Consider the following 11,972-nt stretch of genomic DNA (forward strand, 5'->3'; position numbering starts at 1 on the left):
CCAGCCATACCATTGTTGGGTTTGTATCCCAAAGAGATCATAGATAAACAGACATGTACAAAAATATTTATAGCTGCGCTTTTTGTGGTGGCAACAAACTGGAAAAGGAGGGTATGTCCTTCAATTGGGGAATGGCTGAACAAACTGTGGTATATGCGGGTGATGGAATACTATTGTGCTAAAAGGAATAATAAACTGGAGGAGTTCCAGGCAAACTGGAGAGACCTCCAGGAACTGATGCAGAGCGAAAGGAGCAGAGCCAGAAGAACATTGTACACAGAGACTGATATACTGTGGTAAAATTGAATGTAATAGACTTCTGTACCAGCAACAATGCAATGACCCAGGACAATTCTGAGGGATTTATGGTAAAGAATGCTACCCACATTCAGAGGAAGGACTGCAGGAGAGGAAACATATAAGAAAAGCAACTGCTTGAACGCATGGGTCGGGGCGGACATGATTGAGGGTGTGGACTCGAAACTACCACACCAATGCAACCACCAACAATTGGGAAATTGGTCTTGATTAAGGACACATGACAAAACCAGTGGAAAAGTGCGTCGGCCATGGGCGGGGGGAGTGCGGGGGGTAAAGGGGAAAATAGGAGCATGAATCATGTAACCATGTTAAAAATGATTATTAATAAATGTTAAATGAAGTAAAAAAAAAAAAGAGTATGATGAAAAATGATCTGTTTTTGCTTTTCATGATTCTATAAACTTTTTTTTAACTCTTACTTTCTATCTTAGAATCACTTCTGAAAATTGATTCCAAAGCAGAAGAGTGGTAAGGGCTAGGCAATTGGGTTAAGTGGCTTGCCAGAGTCACAGTTAGGAAGTGTCTAAGCCCTAATTTGAACCCAGGATTTTTGTCTCTATAAATTTATTTCGTAAACCTTCTGTAAACTTTTTCTATATTTCTATAAACTTTAATATTACCCTTGACCCTTAGTTTATCTCTTTCCATCTTACTTTTTGGTCTGTTCTCATTCATCAACTTCTCTTATTTTTTTTATTATTTTTGTTGTTATATTATAAAAACCATGGAGCCTGTAGACCTGGGACCCATAAGACTCATTTATGACATGCTGACTTTTCTCTGAACATAACCCTTTGCCTAATGTACCCTTTTGTTTTCTGGAAACATCCATAGCCCATATTTGTACTCTCTAGATATCACTCAACCAATACCTTATTCTTCTTACCTATAACATCAAAAACAGGGAAAATCAAGAAGTTCTTGAATGAGCACAAGTAATCCCAATGATTCCCATGTCAGTAAGCCCCCCTCAAGAGGAATGGAGTTTATTACATCAGCTAAGAGGGAAGGATGAAGAGTTTGACATAGTTAAATGTGACAAATCCAAGTATCTGTCTGAAGGACCAGTGCTGATTGCCCCTTCCTCTAAAAGAGCATGGCACTGGAAACTCCAGCAAATTCCCTGATTTTATCGCTTGCTTTTTGCTCCAGAGACACCATTCCTGCCCTATCCCTGCCCCAGGATGTTTCATTGTTATCTTTAAGCTTCACGTTGTATGACTTAGAATGTACCATAATAAAGGGGTTATTGCAGGGGTTTATAGACTCTATGATCTCCCCTAGGAAATGCATAGAATGCCCAGCCCAACCAAAGAGTAAAATATTGCACTAGTGAATGTCTTCATTACTCACCAAGGAGTTAGTCAGACTCTGACCTATGGGCAGGAACAGAAAAATGAGAAGGAAAGGGATTCAGGAGGAGACACAAGATATACTTTGTTGAAATGTCTAGCTATTCGCAATAATAGAAAAGATGTTAAAGGAGCTGAAATAGGCAAAGAGGAAACTAAACTATCACTCTTTGCAGACGATATGATGGTATACTTAGAGAATCATGTAAAAAACTAACTGAAATAATTAATAATTTTACCAAAGTTGCAAAATCATCCGAATGTCTATATATTTCCAACCAAGGCCAGCAAAAAGAGATAGAAAAATTACATTTACAATAACTAGGCAATACCTGGGAATCTACTTGCTAAGACAAATACAGGAATTATAGGAACACGACTACAAAACACTTTTCACACAAATAAAGTCAGATGTAAAATATTGGATAAACATTAATTGCTCAAGGGTAGGACAAGCTAATATAATAAAAATGATGATTCTGTCTAAATTAATTTATTTGTTCAGTGTTACACCAATCAAACTACCAAAAATTATTTGATAGAACTAGAAAAAATAACAACAAAATTCATCTGGAAGAATAAAAGATCAAGTATATCAAGGGAACTATGGGGAAAAAAATGTGAAGGATGGGGGCCTAGCTGTACTGGATCTTAAACTGTACTATAAAGCAGCAACCATCAAAATAGTCTGGTAATGGCTAATAAATAAAATAGTAGATCAATGGAATAGATTGGGGTAGATTGCCTTAGCAATCTAGTGTTTGATAAATCAAAAGATCTCAGCTTTTGGGATAAGAACTCACTATTTGACAAAAACTGCTGGGAAAACTGGAAAACAGAAAGGCAGAAACAAAGGTAGACTATTATCTCACACCCAAACCAAAATAAGGGCAAAATAGATAGATGATTTAGACAGAAAGGGTGATACACAAGTAAATTAAGGGAACATAAAATAATTTACCTGTCAGATCTATGGGAAAAGGAAGAATTTGTGACCAAACAAGAGATAGAGAACATTATAAAATGTAAAATGAGCAATTTTGACTATAATAAATTAAAAAGAAAAGAAACTGATGTAACCAAGATTAGAAGGGAAACAACAAATGGGGGGGGGGATTTCATAACAAATTTCTCTAATGAAGGTCTCATTTCTCAAATATATAGAGAACTAAGTCACATTTATAAGAATATAAGAAATTCTCCAGTTGACAAATGGCTAAAGTATATTAACAAACAGTTTTCGAATTAAGAAATCAAAATTATCGATAATCATATGAAAAAATGTTTGAAATAATTCTTGATTAGAGAAATGCAAATTAAAACAAATGCTGAGATACCACCTCATACCTAGCAGACTGGCCAATATAACAGTACAGGAAAGTAAGAAATGCTGAAAGGGATATGGCTAAATTGGGACACTAATGCATTGTTGGTGGAATTGTGAACTGATCCAACTGTCCTAGAGGGCAATTAGGAACTCTGCCCAAAGGACTATAAAACAGTATACATCCTTTGATTCTGTAATACCACTACTAGCTCTGTATCCAAAAGAGATTTTTAAAAGGGTGGGGAGGACCTACTTGTACAAAAATATTTATAACAGCTCTTTTTGTGGTGGCAAAGAATTGGAAATTAAGGGAATGTCCATCAAATGAGGAATAACTGAGGAAGTTGTGGTATATGATGGTGATGGATTACTATTCTATGAGAAATCATGAGCAGGATGATTTCAGAAAAAGCTGGAAAGACCTACATGAACTGATTCAGAGTGAAATAAGCAAAACCAGGAGAACATTGTACACAGAAACAGCAATATTGTGGAATGATCAACTGTGATAGATTAAATTACTCTCAGCAATACAATGATCTAAGACAATTCTGAGGGACTTATGATAAAGAATGCTATCCACCTCCAGAGAAAAAACTGTTGGAGTCAGAATGCAGATCAAAGCATACTGTTTTTCTCTTTAGTTTATTTGGATTTTTATTCTGAAGTTTTGGTTTTATATGAATATTCTCTTAAAACAATGAGCAGTATATAAAATGATTTTGCATAATAATACATACATTACCCAGATGAAATTTGCTTTCTATTTCCAGGAACGGTGAGGGAAAGGAGAGAGAAAGATAATTTGGATCTTATAACTTTGAAAAACTTATGTAGAAAATTATTATATGTAATTAGTAAAATAAAATATCTTTAAAAAAAGAAACGGCTAGCTATAAAATCAAGATTGTGAAGAAAGGGAAGTAAGCAGAGTGGTGCTGAATTGGGAGAAAAGAAGGGATCAAGGAATGGGAAATCATCCTGAAGACAAAGCACTTTCAGAAGTAAAGCAATGGAGAGGTGGAAGAACAGGAGATTATTGGGGGGAAATGAAGAGGGGAATTTCAAACTTGAGAAATTTAGATAGTTAAGTCTATGGTGTCACTCTTATCTTCCCTCTATTCATATGCCTAGAAGTAGCTAAGGTGGTACAAAGAAAGAGAATTCTAGGAACTTCTCTTAATGCTCCAGAAAGGGCTATCCTCAGGTGCATTAATATTACCCTTGTTTCTTTAAAGGCAATTCCAACTACTCTCAACTATGCATGAATTCCTGGCAGTCTTACAAATAGCCAGAGTTGAGCAAAGAAGCTGGAGAATTCTTCCATTCACCTGTACAATTTTTCAAAAGGCTGAGACAGGACAAGATGAGACAGGAGCCCTGGGCTCTACTTGATTGCCAAAGTACTAGGCTTTCCATCAAGACTACCATCCTGCCTGACAAGCCAAGTTTTCTTCAACTGCCTGACTGCCCTGCCCTGATTTACTGAGACACATTTTGATTGCACACAGATAGGGTTCAACTGTTGAATATATGGAAAGAAGCCATCCAACAGAGCACTAAAACTCTCCATTGAGTTTTGGAAAGTTTAAGGGTTCATAACATACCTTTAGCATTCAAAGGGACCTTGCAAGTCATCTAGTCCAACTCACTCATTTTACAGATAAAGAATTGAGATCCACAGAGGTTGTGACTTAGCCAAGGTCACACAATGAGTCAATATCAGAGCCAATATTCTAACCCAGGTTCTCTGATTTCAAATCCAACATTCTTTTTACTCTACCACTTTGCCTCTAATGGTCAGGAACCAGAAATATTATTTCTTGCCAAATCAGAATCACTTATATCCCTGGATATGTTGTCAACTGATAAATCTAAGGGTTGGGAAAGTATTAGAAGGAAGGAAATGACAAAGCCAAGGAAACAAAAAGGAGTAGAAAGCACAAAACAAGCCAGACAACAGGAGTGACCAAAGATCTAGGACAAAAGCCAGTTGTGAGGAGCCCAAAAGATGCAGTAGTAGTATATGTTTTATAGAAGTATTCTAAGGTTTATAGTCATGAAGTAGAAAATGGCTTTGAAGGGTATCTCTTTTTGCTTCTGCTGGACAAGAAGTGAGTGCTCACTTCTGAAAGAGGATGTCTTCAGGGATGGAGGAGCAATCAAGACTGATGCCAGATCTGAGGAGGCAAGGAAGAACTTGGGCATGTACTCTTTATTTTGACTTGTATCATTGAAACTAAGAACTTGAGCTAGAACCCAGATGCACAAATCAAAGAATGAATCAATCAAAGTCTGGGAAGTAGGATGAAACATTAGTCCAAGGCAGCATAAAATTTGGATTTATAAGGAATATGGTTGGTCAAGATGAAATTGAATTGTCTATCACTGGTATTTGCTAATTCCCTTTGACTAAGTGACTCAGAGTGACAGATCTTTATTTTATTGTAGAAGTTTAATTTCTAGACTTTAATGGTATTGAAGAGACAATATGGGAAACAAGATATTAGTTCCTATTCTGTCACTAACCCTTTGTGTGATCTCAGGTAAAGCACTCAACCCCTTTGACTATTTCCCCATATATAGAACAAAAAGAGTATGATGAAAAAATTGGGGGGGGGGATATTAATATACTATAGGTGGAGTTGTGAGCACCTTAACAGCAGGAACTAGTTTTTATCTTCTTTGTATCCCCAATACTTAGTACAATACCTGGCAGATAGTGGGCACTCAATAAATGTTTGTTGACTGACTGGCTGGTTGGTCATTCTAGGAAGTAATTTGGAATTAAATCCTAAAAGTTACTTAATTGTGTTTGCCCTTTGACTCAGGAATATCATTATTAGACCTCCCGATAGCCCAAAGACATCAGAAAATTTTTTAAAAAGGACCCATTGCAGAGGGGGGGTCTAGACCAACCAACATCCCTCATTCTTCTCCTGATTGAGGTTCTGACTCTTCTTTCTTGCTGCTATGACCCATGTCTGGTACCTTCTCCCCCATATCCCAGCTCCTTTTAAGTGTTATCTTCCCCTTTTAGAAAGTAGACTCCTTAAGGAAAGAGACTGTCTTTCATTTTATTTGTATTTGTGTTCCTGAGGCTTAAGCAGGACATAGTAGGTGCTTAATAAATGCTTCTGGTTTGCTTCCAACATGGGAATCTATTTTACTTGAATAAGTATATTTGTTGCAAGGATTTTGTTTTTTTTTTCTTTTTCCCTGCCTCCCACTGAGGGAGGAAGGCTAGAAAATAATTTTTAATAGAAGGAAATAAAATTTAACCAGAAAATAAAAATATCAGATGAGATGATCTGTAAGGTCATTACGGATGACCTTAAATTTGATTATCCTTCCACAGGCTCCTTAGTGATCCCAGGATCATAGATTTCAAGCTGAAAGGTACCTTAGAAGCCCTCTAATCCAGTTCCCTCCACCATGAATCAGATGAGGAAGCTGAGATCTAGAGAAGAAGTAACTTGCCCAAATGGTGGAATCACAGTTCCTTCAAATCCTACCTCTGCCAAATATACTATCTTTGTGATATTGAACAAGACTTAACCTCTCTGGCTTTCAGATTCTTCAACTCTAAAGACAGGATTGAACTCTCTGGTCCTTGCATGTCATGGTCTGAAAATGAATGAGAGTTAGATGACACCAGAGTGGACCCTGCCTAAGCCTCCACAGCATCATGCATGAAGAACCCCAAAGGTTCTCACAGTTCATCTGGTCTTAGCATCTCACTTTATAGGTAAGAAAATGGGCCCAGGGATGCTAAATCACTTCTCAGAGTTCACAAAGGTAGGATGGATGGGAAGCAGAATTTGAATCTCAGTCCTCTGCATTCAAAGGTACAACCAGAGATCTTTTTTTTTTCACTGAACCACCCTCCCTCAGCATCATGATCCCTTTGGATCTCAAGCCACAAATACACTAAAAGGCTGTTGGCTTCCAGGCATCTGGTAGATATTGGCTGACAAATTTGGGGATCTGATAAAAGACTGTTGATTTAATTCATTTGTGGAAAGTCTGACACACACAGTTAACAGTTAACACGCACGCACGCACTCCCCCCACCCCCCAGTAGAACGTTGCCAGGTTTACAAGACTGGCAGTTTCTTCTAACAGATTTCATGAAGCTGTCAACTAGCCCAGATGGTAGAGCCTATTTATAAATGGGGTAGGGGGTTAGGGAGGGGTGGTGTTGGGGAAAAACTGAGGGGAGGGATGGGCCATTATGGCATTGGAGTATGGGAACAGCTGGGCAACCAAAGAATTAACCCCAGAGAGGACCCTGGAAAGAGAGAGCGGATCTCCACTTACCAACCTCCTTGTGCCTCACTCCCTTGCTCGGCTTATCCTGACTCCTCGAAGGTAAAGAGAGACTATTACCATTAGAAATGAGTCCTGCCATTTTGGCCCTTTCAGATATTGCCTCCAACCTAGGTCAAAGGAGACTCTTCTTTCCAAAAGATCTCAAAGAACACAACTGCCAGTTTTTTAGCTGGTATGGTGGAAGAGCAGTATTACCCAGAGGCTTTGAATTCTGGCTGGCCAATGCCATTTTTGTCTATGTTGTTAGGGAAAAACAAGGAAGTGGGTCATGATGATAAAGTCCTCCTCTGTGCCCCAGAAGGAACCTTAAGCTTAATTGTTTTCCCCTAAGCCCTGGGATCTGAGAACCTTTCTCAAACTTGTGTCTAAAGTTGTTGCATAACGTTTCCATCCAATTTTGGACTGAAGTCTCAGCTAAAGGGGACTCTTAGGAATTGACCCATCCTTGTGTGTAGAGTGAAATTCAGGGGGGCAGAGGGGCTCATTCCCCCATGAATCACTCTCATGAGCAGACAGGAGACTTGATATGATGCTGGCAGAGATCATGCAGCTTTATTCAGGAGTGGGGGAGAGCAAGGAGTGGGGCAGAGAGAGAGAAAGAGTGGGAGCACTGTTCAGAGAGACCTTTCAGAATCCATGTCCAAAGATGCTCGACCACACTCAGAATTTTTAAGAATTGAACACAGTACCTTCTCTTCTTCCCACCATCTGAGTGTGACATAATGCTTTTGTATGTTTCTTTATCTTGTTATCTCCTCCTTTAGTTTTCCCAACACTTCCAACACTATGGGAACATTCCTTAAGTTTGCAGTTTCTTAGTTGAGACAAAATGTAGACACGTCCAAGGCCTTTCAGGCTGAAACATTTAGGACATGCAGTCGAGATTATAATTTGGAAGTTTCAAGATTTCTCTCATGAGAAGTAGGACACCCACATTTTTCCCCTGGGAAGAAAAAGGAAAGAGGGATCTCTCTTAGCCACATTAGAAAACAGTATGTTAAAGGTCAATATTTATGGATTATATTATATACTCTCTATATATATACATATATGTAAAACTGCTTGGGGAGAGGGATTTCTCTACTCTTTGTAAGGATAAATTGGTATCTCCTTAGTAAAGGGCCTCTAACTTTCACTCACTTTCTATAGGAAGTTGCCAATCTTATGTTACTAATAGTAATCAGTGTATGCTGGGGAATAATGCACAATCTCATCCCATAGACCTGTTGGGGATTATTGTGAGAGATATACAGGGGCTCCCAAAGGTCTCACTAGAGCTTAAAGTCATAAGCTTTAACAGCTCATATAATACCATTAGGGGTTGGGGTGGACAGAGCTTTGGGCCTGGAGATGGGGAGACCTGAGTTCAATCAGGACACAGATAATTACTAGCTGTGGGATCTTGGACAAGTCATTTAATCATTTGCCTCAGTTTGCTTATGTGTAAAATGAGCTGGAGAAGGAAATGGCAAACCACTCCAGTATCTTTGCCAAGAAGACCCCAAATAGTGTCACAAAGAATGGATACAACTGAACAACAAAAAAATTTGGGGCAGCTAGGCATGCAGCGGAGAGTGCTAGGCCTAAAGTCTCATCTTTATTTTTTAACATGTTAAGTTAGAAATATCAGTAGGATTTCCACATAATTCAGTACAGTACAATAAATATTTTTTATTAAATACCTATTATGTGCCGGGTAGGTAGGTGGTGCATAGATAGAATGTCAGGTCTAGAATCAGAAAGACCTGAGTTCAAATCTGGTCTCTGACACTAGCTGGGTGACTCTGGGCAAGACATTTAACACTGTCTGCCTCAGTTTCCTCATCTATAAAATGAACTGGAGAAGGAAATGGCAAAGTACTAGAAGAAAATTTCAAACAGGACATGACATTTGGACACCCCTGAAATGACTGAATAACAAATTATAATGCTGCTCTGGTGAAGTCCAGCTCAGCCCCCAGCAGGGGCTCCCTAAAGTCCCGATCTCCACGTAGAAGTCCCGGTGGTGACTTCTGCCAGAAATCCTGGTGGTATCTTTAGCCAGAGTTCCACCAAAGCAGAATCCAAGGGAAGAGTCTCTCCAAAAGTCAAAGAAGGAATGGTCTCCAAGGAACCAGTCTCTCCAAAAACCAAGGAAGCAAAGAGACCAGACTAAAAAAAGACCTCAGCATTCCGGAGTCACATAGCAAGAGAGAAGGAGTATATTAAAAGCTATTCCCAAAATACACGATTACAGAAGAGTTAGTAGCTATGGGTCACAGTGGATGGGGTGACACCCAGAGTCAGGAAGTTCTGAGTACAAATGCAGCTTCAGATACTTTAGCTGTAGGTCTCTTTCTGCCTCAGTTTTCTCATCTATAAAACAGGGATAAAAAAAAAAGAGGCCCCTTACCTCCCAGGATTATTGTGAGGATCAAATCAAGTAATATTTGCAAAGTGCTTTTTGTTTACTTTGAAGAACTATATAAATATTATGATTATTTGCTATTGTTATCATTATTATTGTGGCATTTGGATCAGTTAAGTTAGATAGAGCATAGCATTAAGGAGCTCGAGAGGCTTCAGGTTGGATTATTGATTTTATCCCATTAACTTTTAGCTGTTTCCTAACCACAGACAGTGCCTTTCGCCCCCACCAGCCCTAAAAAGGGGAGCTATTTTCCACCAGAGGCTCTGAGTAAGAAAATTTAGATCGATCAGGCCAAACCCATCACTAAAACTGGAAAAGCAACTCGGAGCTCTCTGTCTTAAATTCCTGCCCACTTGTTAAACGTAGCCCAAATGTCTCTTCCGCGGAACATCCTTGACACCACTGGCATCATATATTCTACAGATGTCACCCAGCCTTAGATTTCCCAGACTTCTTTGCACCCCTCAAGCACTTTATCAAATATTTTTATTTAGAGGGGGATATAATATTGCTACCAAAGGCAATGATGAGAATGATGGCATGTAAAATAGAGATATTTAATATATAATATAATATAATTTATCATAATTTCCATAGTACTTTAAGATTTGCAAAATGCTTTATATGAGATATCTCAACAGTCATCTGTTGATTAGTCTTATTTCAGTTTTATCTGACTCTTCACAACCTTATTTGGGTATTGTTTGGTTTTTGGTTTTTTTGTTGTTGTTTGTTTGTTTGTTTGTTTGTTTGTTTTATCAAAGATACTAGAGAGATCTGCCATTTCCTGTTCCAGCTCATTTTACAGATGAGGAAACAGAGGCAAACAAGATTAAGTGGCTTGCCCAGGATCATCCAGCTAGTGAGTTTTTGAGGCCAGATTTGAACTCAGGAAGATGTCTACCTGACAGCAGCCTGGAACTCTGTCCACTATGCCATCTAGCCACCCTATAGTTATAATATAGTTTTAAGTTTTGATAATTTAAATTATATGTAATATTATATTATCTGCTTCTCAAAACAACCCTGCCAGGTAGGGGGCCTGTTATTATCTTTATTTTACAGATATAAAAATGGAAGCTGGACAAAGTTGAGGACTTCCCAGCCAGAAAGTGTCGTATGCTGGATTTCAACATGGAACTTATAAGAGGAGGCATTCTCCCTGTTAGATTATAGACTCCCTGAGAGAAGGTTCTCTACATAGTAGACATTGACCAAATATTTATTTTTCAAATTCCAATACTCATCCTCTACTGTGTCACTAATATCCTTTCTGTACTAGATAAGAAGGACATTATATTAAATTATGATGCTCCCCGGAGCTAGTCATCTTCCAGAGGTTCAGGCAGCTATTCTTTCCATACTTTGCCCACTACAAAGAAGACCAATTAGTCTTTTTTTCAGGAACAGTACAAAGTTAGGAAAAAGCTTGGCCTATTTCACAAGGGATAAGTGGAAAGTCTTGAAACCTGAGCTAAACAAAGTGATTTGTCTAGGAACTAAAAAACCCCAAAAGCAAATCTGTACTGGAGCCAAAAAAAGGAAAATTTTTGAAGCAATATCTTCAATGTTCTCAGTTTCTTTCACTTTTCTCTCTAGTTTGGCTGAATCACACTGAGTTGGCAGAATGACAGGACTTATTCAACCCACAATAGTGTCTCTTTCCAGGTAAGATAATGAAAAAGTTTGATTTGATGCTGAATCAGTTGAGTCCTTCTCAAACACTGCCCAACCTTCTAGGATATTGGCCAATGGCTTTGGACTGAGTGGGATAGAGAGACAAAAAGGAGACTTTGGACAAAGTGCCTAAACTCTTAAAAATATTAAAGACAAAATTGGCTGGTTACTTTCTTCAACAACAACAAAATATAGGGAGTAGCCTATACTACTAAGATTTCCCAGGAAGAACTCCCACCAGGTGGGCATAGTGGCACTGCCTATAATCCCTGCTACCAGAAAGCTGAATTTGGTGGATTGCTTGAGCTCAGGGGTTGTGAGCTGCAGTGTGCTTGGGTCTAAACTAAGTTGGACACTAAAATTATGAGTCTGTGGGAACAAGGTACCACCAAGTTTCTTAAGGAAGGATGAATCACCAAGGTCAGAAAATGGAGAAGGGAGGAAAGATGGAAGAAAGGATAGAAGGAGGGAAGGAAGGAAGGAAGGAAGGAAGGAAGGAAGGAAGGAAGGAAGGAAGGAAGGAAGGAAGGAAGGAAGGAAGGAAGGAAGGAAG

This window comes from Gracilinanus agilis, chromosome 1 (assembly GCF_016433145.1).
Source record: "Gracilinanus agilis isolate LMUSP501 chromosome 1, AgileGrace, whole genome shotgun sequence".
Classification (NCBI taxonomy): Eukaryota; Metazoa; Chordata; class Mammalia; order Didelphimorphia; family Didelphidae; genus Gracilinanus; species Gracilinanus agilis.